At 41.8% G+C, this 6,601-nt stretch overlaps 1 non-coding gene and 1 pseudogene across 1 annotated transcript in view; both read left to right on the top strand.

The window, feature by feature from the left end:
- Positions 1-3,986: 3,986 nt before the first annotated feature.
- LOC142357951 (5.8S ribosomal RNA) lies at positions 3,987-4,138 on the top strand (annotated as a pseudogene).
- Positions 4,139-5,821: 1,683 nt separating this feature from the next.
- LOC142357952 (large subunit ribosomal RNA) overlaps positions 5,822-6,601 on the top strand; it is a 3,524-nt gene continuing 2,744 nt past the window's right edge. Inside the window, exon 1 of the ribosomal RNA XR_012761733.1 lies at positions 5,822-6,601. This exon is cut by the window's right edge and continues 2,744 nt beyond it. This is a non-coding gene — a ribosomal RNA (large subunit ribosomal RNA).

Genomic DNA, 6,601 nt, shown 5'->3' with positions numbered 1-6,601 from the left:
AGCGCTTCAAGGGGATCGTCTGTTGTAACTTGCAGACGTGAACCAGGAATTCCTGGTACTTATGAGTCAACAACTCATAGGGATTACGTCCCTGCCCTTTGTACACACCGCCCGTCGCTACTACTGATTGGATAGTTAAGCAAGAATTGCAAATTCCTACTGTTGGGACTTCGGTCTCCGGCAACGGGATGAAGCGGATCGAGCTTAATTGTCTAGAGGAAGTAAAAGTCGTAACAAGGTTTCCGTAGGGGAACCTGCGGAAGGATCAGTGATTGATTCCTTCGGGCATGGCTGCTGGTAGAGGCCATGTCTGTAGTGCGCATGACGCTCTGTCGCTAGAGATTGCTTGGCAACCAATCTCGAATTATGTATCGAGCTCAAAAACTACTTGTGTGGATACATAGTTCAGCAGTCATGGCAAGGGACTGCTTAAAGGGAGACTAGTTAGCAAAAGCAGCCTAGCAGAACTGCAGCTATCTAGATCTCAGAAGCTGGGTTATAGAAGCCCAGCTATAGACTTGTGAATGAGAAAGGCCTAAAAAGGTCCACAAGTCGCGTGGTTAGAACCGACACGCAAAAATCCCAGCGAGTGACAGAGCGTTGCGCTGTTCAGTGGGAAAGAGTTGAGCTACTCGGGGCGCCCACTGAACTTGCTCCGAGCCAAAGGCTCGAAAAAACACAGCTTAGCCTCAGATCCTTTACATAGAAGGCTAGCTAAAATAAACTTACCTTGGACGAGGGTAAAGTTTAGTCAGTTCTTAGGGGAGAGTAATCCACAGCTTCTCGCCCTCTGAACATTCTCCCAGATATGTAGGTCTGGGAGAGTCTCCTCCTGTTCTTCGGAATCTGGAGGTAGACAAAGACAGTACGATACGATCTTGCATCGGGATGACTAACCGATAATGATCATAATCTGACAATTTTTCCGGCTTGAGGCACCGGAGTCAGATTAAAGACACATACTGAACTAAAGGCGTATGTGCAAAGCTTGTCGGAGTGTAGAGAGTCAAGCTGAGTTGACTCGTCACGTGGTGATGACAACAGCCATGTGCAAAACACTCACAACTTTATCGTCTATGTGGAAAAGGTTGCTAACAGCGCTCTCTATGAGAGGCCCTCGCATATAACTATACGAGGAAAAGGCGATAGAGTTGTTTGAATGTGGGGCAGGTTCATCGACAAGCTAAGTTGATCACATTCTTGTTGTGGCATCCTACTAGAATTGGTCACGGTCTGCACCAACTCTCCCCAAGTTGGCCAGACTTAAAACTAGAAATAAGGTTTGCAGCTATGTGAACCTAGAAACTGTAAAGGAGTTGAAAGAACTTAAAGGAATTGAAAGAGGCCTTGAGGTATATCCTCTTGGTAAAGACCCACAAAAGCTCACAAAAGTGGCTTCGAAGGGCAAAACTGGTTCATCCAAAACAATTGGAGAGCTTAAAGCAGAACCAATTCGAATGAAACACTATTGGTGAAACTTCATCATGAGAACGTCACAAGCTGATCACGCTCTATGATATGACTAGTATTATGTTGCTTCTAGTAGGCTAAGCGCAAGCCGAAACATCAACATGTGAAAGTCGTAGAATTTTGCAATCAAACTGTGGCTAGTACTGTGATGTTACTAGTAACCTGGTGTTCCGTCATATGGCCAAGAGAGCATTTGAAGGCGAAACTTCTGCATGGGAAAGCTGCATCATGATCAAAATTTTATATCGAGTATTATGTTGACGTTAGTAGGCCTTGGCCGAAAACGCAGCATGTGAAAGGTATAGATAAAAGTTATTGTTGCAGTCAGTACTGTGTAGTTACTAGTAGCTGGATTTAAGCTCAAAATGAGACACTGTTGGTGAAACTTCATCATGAGAATGTCACAAGCTGATCAAGCTCTATGATATGACTAGTATTATGTTGCTTCTAGTAGGCTAAGCGCAAGCCGAAACATCAACATGTGAAAGTCGTAGAATTTTGCGATCAAATTGTGGCTAGTACTGTGATGTTACTAGTAACCTTGTGTTACGTCATATGGCCAAGAGAGCATTTGAAGGCGAAACTTCTGCATGGGGAAGCTGCATCATGAACAAAAGTTTATATCGAGTATTATGTTGACATTAGTAGGCCCTGGCCGAAAGCGCAGCATGTGAAAGGTATAGATAAAAGTTATCGTTGCAGTCAGTACTGTGTAGTTACTAGTAGCTGGATTTAAGCTCGAAATGAGACACTGTTGGTGAAACTTCATCATGAGAACGTCACAAGCTGATCACGCTCCATGATATGACTAGTATTATGTTGCTTCTAGTAGGCTAAGCGCAAGCCGAAACATCAACATGTGAAAGTCGTAGAATTTTGCGATCAAATTGTGGCTAGTACTGTGATGTTACTAGTAACCTTGTGTTACGTCATATGGCCAAGAGAGCATTTGAAGGCGAAACTTCTGCATGGGGAAGCTGCATCATGAACAAAAGTTTATATCGAGTATTATGTTGACGTTAGTAGGCCCTGGCCGAAAGCGCAGCATGTGAAAGGTATAGATAAAAGTTAGCGTTGCAGTCAGTACTGTGTAGTTACTAGTAGCTGGATTTAAGCTCGAAATGAGACACTGTTGGTGAAACTTCATCATGAGAACGTCACAAGCTGATCACGCTCTATGATATGACTAGTATTATGTTGCTTCTAGTAGGCTAAGCGCAAGCCGAAACATCAACATGTGAAAGTCGTAGAATTTTGCAATCAAACTGTGGCTAGTACTGTGATGTTACTAGTAACCTTTTCTTACGTCATATGGCCAAGAGAGCATTTGAAGGCGAAACTTCTGCATGGGGAAGCTGCATCATGAACAAAAGTTTATATCGAGTATTATGTTGACGTTAGTAGGCCCTGGCCGAAAGCGCAGCATGTGAAAGGTATAGATAAAAGTTATCGTTGCAGTCAGTACTGTGTAGTTACTAGTAGCTGGATTTAAGCTCGAAGTGAGACACTGTTGGTGAAACTTCATCATGAGAACGTCACAAGCTGATCACGCTCTATGATATGACTAGTATTATGTTGCTTATAGTAGGCTAAGCGCAAGCCGAAACATCAACATGTGAAAGTCGTAGAATTTTGCGATCAAATTGTGGCTAGTACTGTGATGTTACTAGTAACCTTGTGTTACGTCATATGGCCAAGAGAGCATTTGAAGGCGAAACTTCTGCATGGGGAAGCTGCATCATGAACAAAAGTTTATATCGAGTATTATGTTGACGTTAGTAGGCCCTGGCCGAAAGCGCAGCATGTGAAAGGTATAGATAAAAGTTAGCGTTGCAGTCAGTACTGTGTAGTTACTAGTAGCTGGATTTAAGCTCGAAATGAGACACTGTTGGTGAAACTTCATCATGAGAACGTCACAAGCTGATCACGCTCTATGATATGACTAGTATTATGTTGCTTCTAGTAGGCTAAGCGCAAGCCGAAACATCAACATGTGAAAGTCGTAGAATTTTGCAATCAAACTGTGGCTAGTACTGTGATGTTACTAGTAACCTTTTCTTACGTCATATGGCCAAGAGAGCATTTGAAGGCGAAACTTCTGCATGGGGAAGCTGCATCATGAACAAAAGTTTATATCGAGTATTATGTTGACGTTAGTAGGCCCTGGCCGAAAGCGCAGCATGTGAAAGGTATAGATAAAAGTTATCGTTGCAGTCAGTACTGTGTAGTTACTAGTAGCTGGATTTAAGCTCGAAGTGAGACACTGTTGGTGAAACTTCATCATGAGAACGTCACAAGCTGATCACGCTCTATGATATGACTAGTATTATGTTGCTTATAGTAGGCTAAGCGCAAGCCGAAACATCAACATGTGAAAGTCGTAGAATTTTGCGATCAAACTGTGGCTAGTACTTTGATGATGCTTGTAGCCAACCGAATTGGTTGAAAAGCCCAATAAGTAAGCTAACTTGGGAGAGCTTGTTGGAAACCAAATGCTACTAGATTGGTCCAAATACATCCTTCAACAGGGGATCACTTGGCTCGCTTTACGAAGAGGAGCACAGCTATATGTGTTAATTCGGTATGAATCGCAAGATTTGTTTACCGACCTCTCTAACGCAAAAGGCGGTCTCGGCTTCGGCTGTTGACTGCGTCCGATTCAGGGTTATATAACTCTCGATTGAACACATTGATGTTCTATTGTTGGTGCTTCCAATAAAATTGGAACACTTAAAGCAGAACCGATTCAAATAATAGCATTCTGATCAATGATTGCATTCCTTGATCAAGAACTGCTGGAGTCATTGTGATGGCGAATTTTCTTCATAAGAAAATTGCAAAGAGACGGAACTTAATGAGACTAGTATTATGTTGTTTCTAGTAAGCGGAAGCTGAAACAGCAACATGTGAAAATCAAGTTTTGTTCAATGATCTCGAGGCGATAAGTACTATGAAGCAACTAGTAGCCTAAGCATGACTCAGATTTGAGACAGTCAAAAAGACTGGCGAAACTTCTTCACATGAAAGTTACATAGAGAACTACAAATGTATACAGCGAGTATTATGTTGTTTCTAGTAGGCGAAAGCTGAAACATCAACATGTGAAAGTTGTCTGCAAACTGTAGAACGATATGTGATTAGTACTGTGCTGTTACTAGTAGCCAGTCTGACTGTAGAAGCCAAGACAAAGGGAAACTAATGCATCTGAAAAGGACAAGTTATGGAAAGGTATGCACGATAAGTATTATGTTGTTTCTAGTAAGCGGCAGCTGAAACATCAACATGTGAACGTCGTTGTGTACAGTAACCTAGAACTATATAGTCCTTAGTAACGTGCATTTACTAGTACCTGTAATTGGTATTCAGACTCAGGCAGTTTGGAATAGTTTGGCAAAGATGCACCAGAGAAAACTGGGATTTGATACAGAAATTGTTGAATACAAGTATTATGCTGCTTCTAGTAGGTTGAATCCGAAACATCAGCATGTGAAAATTGAAAACATTTCTGGTTCGAATTGTCACAAGTATTTGGTGATCTGAGTAGCCAAACTCACTACAACGCCAATTGAAGGCAAAAATTCTCAACGGGAAAAGCTATTCTCATTGAATGAGCTAACAAGACGAGTATTATGTTGCTTCTAGTAGGCGAAAGCCAAAACATCAACATGTGAAAGTCTTGCTGAACAAATTTAATGTTGTTGAGCTCAGTACCGTGTGAATTAGTAGCCATAATTGGCGAGCGAAAATTGAACTGGCGAAACTTCGTCTTTGGAAAATTGCAGATGCCGAGCACTTATTTTGCAACGAGTATTATGTTGACTGTAGTAAGCGAAAGCCGAAACAGCAACATGTGAAAGCTGTTGAAATTTGTGGTCATTTTGCAATAAGTACAAGGAGTGTAACTAGTAGCCAGGTCAAAATTTGGGATAAGAATGAGCAAAAATTCTGCATGAGAACAGTTGAAATTATGAAACTAAATTACAAAGACTAGTATTATGTTGTTTCGAGTACGCGAAAGCGGAAACATCAACATGTGAACGTTTGTAACGAAGTTTCGTTAATTTTCAGCCTAGTACTGAGCAAGAACGAGTAGCCTCATCTCCAATCCCACGCAAAATGTAGTGAAATATGTGAGTGAACCTTATTCACGGTGAGGGTTTCCCGAGGTCTGTATTGCAGCGAGTATTATGTTGCTTCTAGTAAGCGAAAGCTGAAACAACAACATTTGAAAGTTGGAATTAATGACTGAATGGAAACTTCGACCTGTGTTTGATAGTAGTAGCGAACAAAACTGCTGAATCGGTTTCTGTCTCATATTGGTCAGTGAACCAATTAAGAGACAATCAACTACATAACCTGAATTGGGCGAGAGAACCCCCTTAACTTAAGCATATCAGTAAGGGGAGGAAAAGAAATCAACTGAGAATCCCTTAGTAATGGCGAATGAACAGGGAAAAGCTCATCGGGAAGAGAAATGGCAACATTTCTCGGTGTCCGGTATGGTTTGATGCTAGACTGGTGAATTTGTCCTGATGTCTACTGGAAAGTAGCATCAAAGAAGGTGAAAATCCTGTAAAGGTCATTTTCGATACCAGTCATAATGGCTCATTCCTATGAGTAGAGTTGTTTGAAAGTGCAACTCGAAGCTGGAGATATGTCTCTCCAAAAGCTAATTATAAAGCGAGACCGATAGTAAACAAGTACCGTGAGGGAAAGTTGAAAAGCACTCTGAAGAGAGAGTGAAAAGTACGTGAAACTGTTGAAGGGGAACTGGAGTGAGCGTTACCATACTCAATGCCTTGATATTATATTCTCGGCTACCGAGTAGTGTAGTTGTCGTCTTTTGGCAAATCTTGTTAATGAATCGAGCAGAAGTTTTCCTCGGAATTCTTCTTGTTGATTCTAAACAAAATGAGATAAATTGATCTTGATTGCCTGTCTGACCTCAACTTCCTATTCAATGCTCTCTACAGCCCGTCTTGAAACACGGACCAAGGAGTGTGAGTTGCTTGCAAGTGTTGTCGCTCATTGAAAGCGCACACGCGAAATGAAAGTGAACAGTGTAATTTTTATGAATTGCACTACTTTGTGTGGTGAGGGCGCCGATTCGGTGTCCCGCAACCACGGACGG

Source organism: Convolutriloba macropyga, unplaced genomic scaffold, assembly GCF_964194025.1.
Source record: "Convolutriloba macropyga unplaced genomic scaffold, txConMacr16.3 SCAFFOLD_5538, whole genome shotgun sequence".
NCBI lineage: Eukaryota > Metazoa > Xenacoelomorpha > Acoela > Convolutidae > Convolutriloba > Convolutriloba macropyga.
The sequence above is the reverse complement of the archived record's forward strand: the minus strand, read 5'-3'. Positions and strand labels throughout refer to the sequence as shown.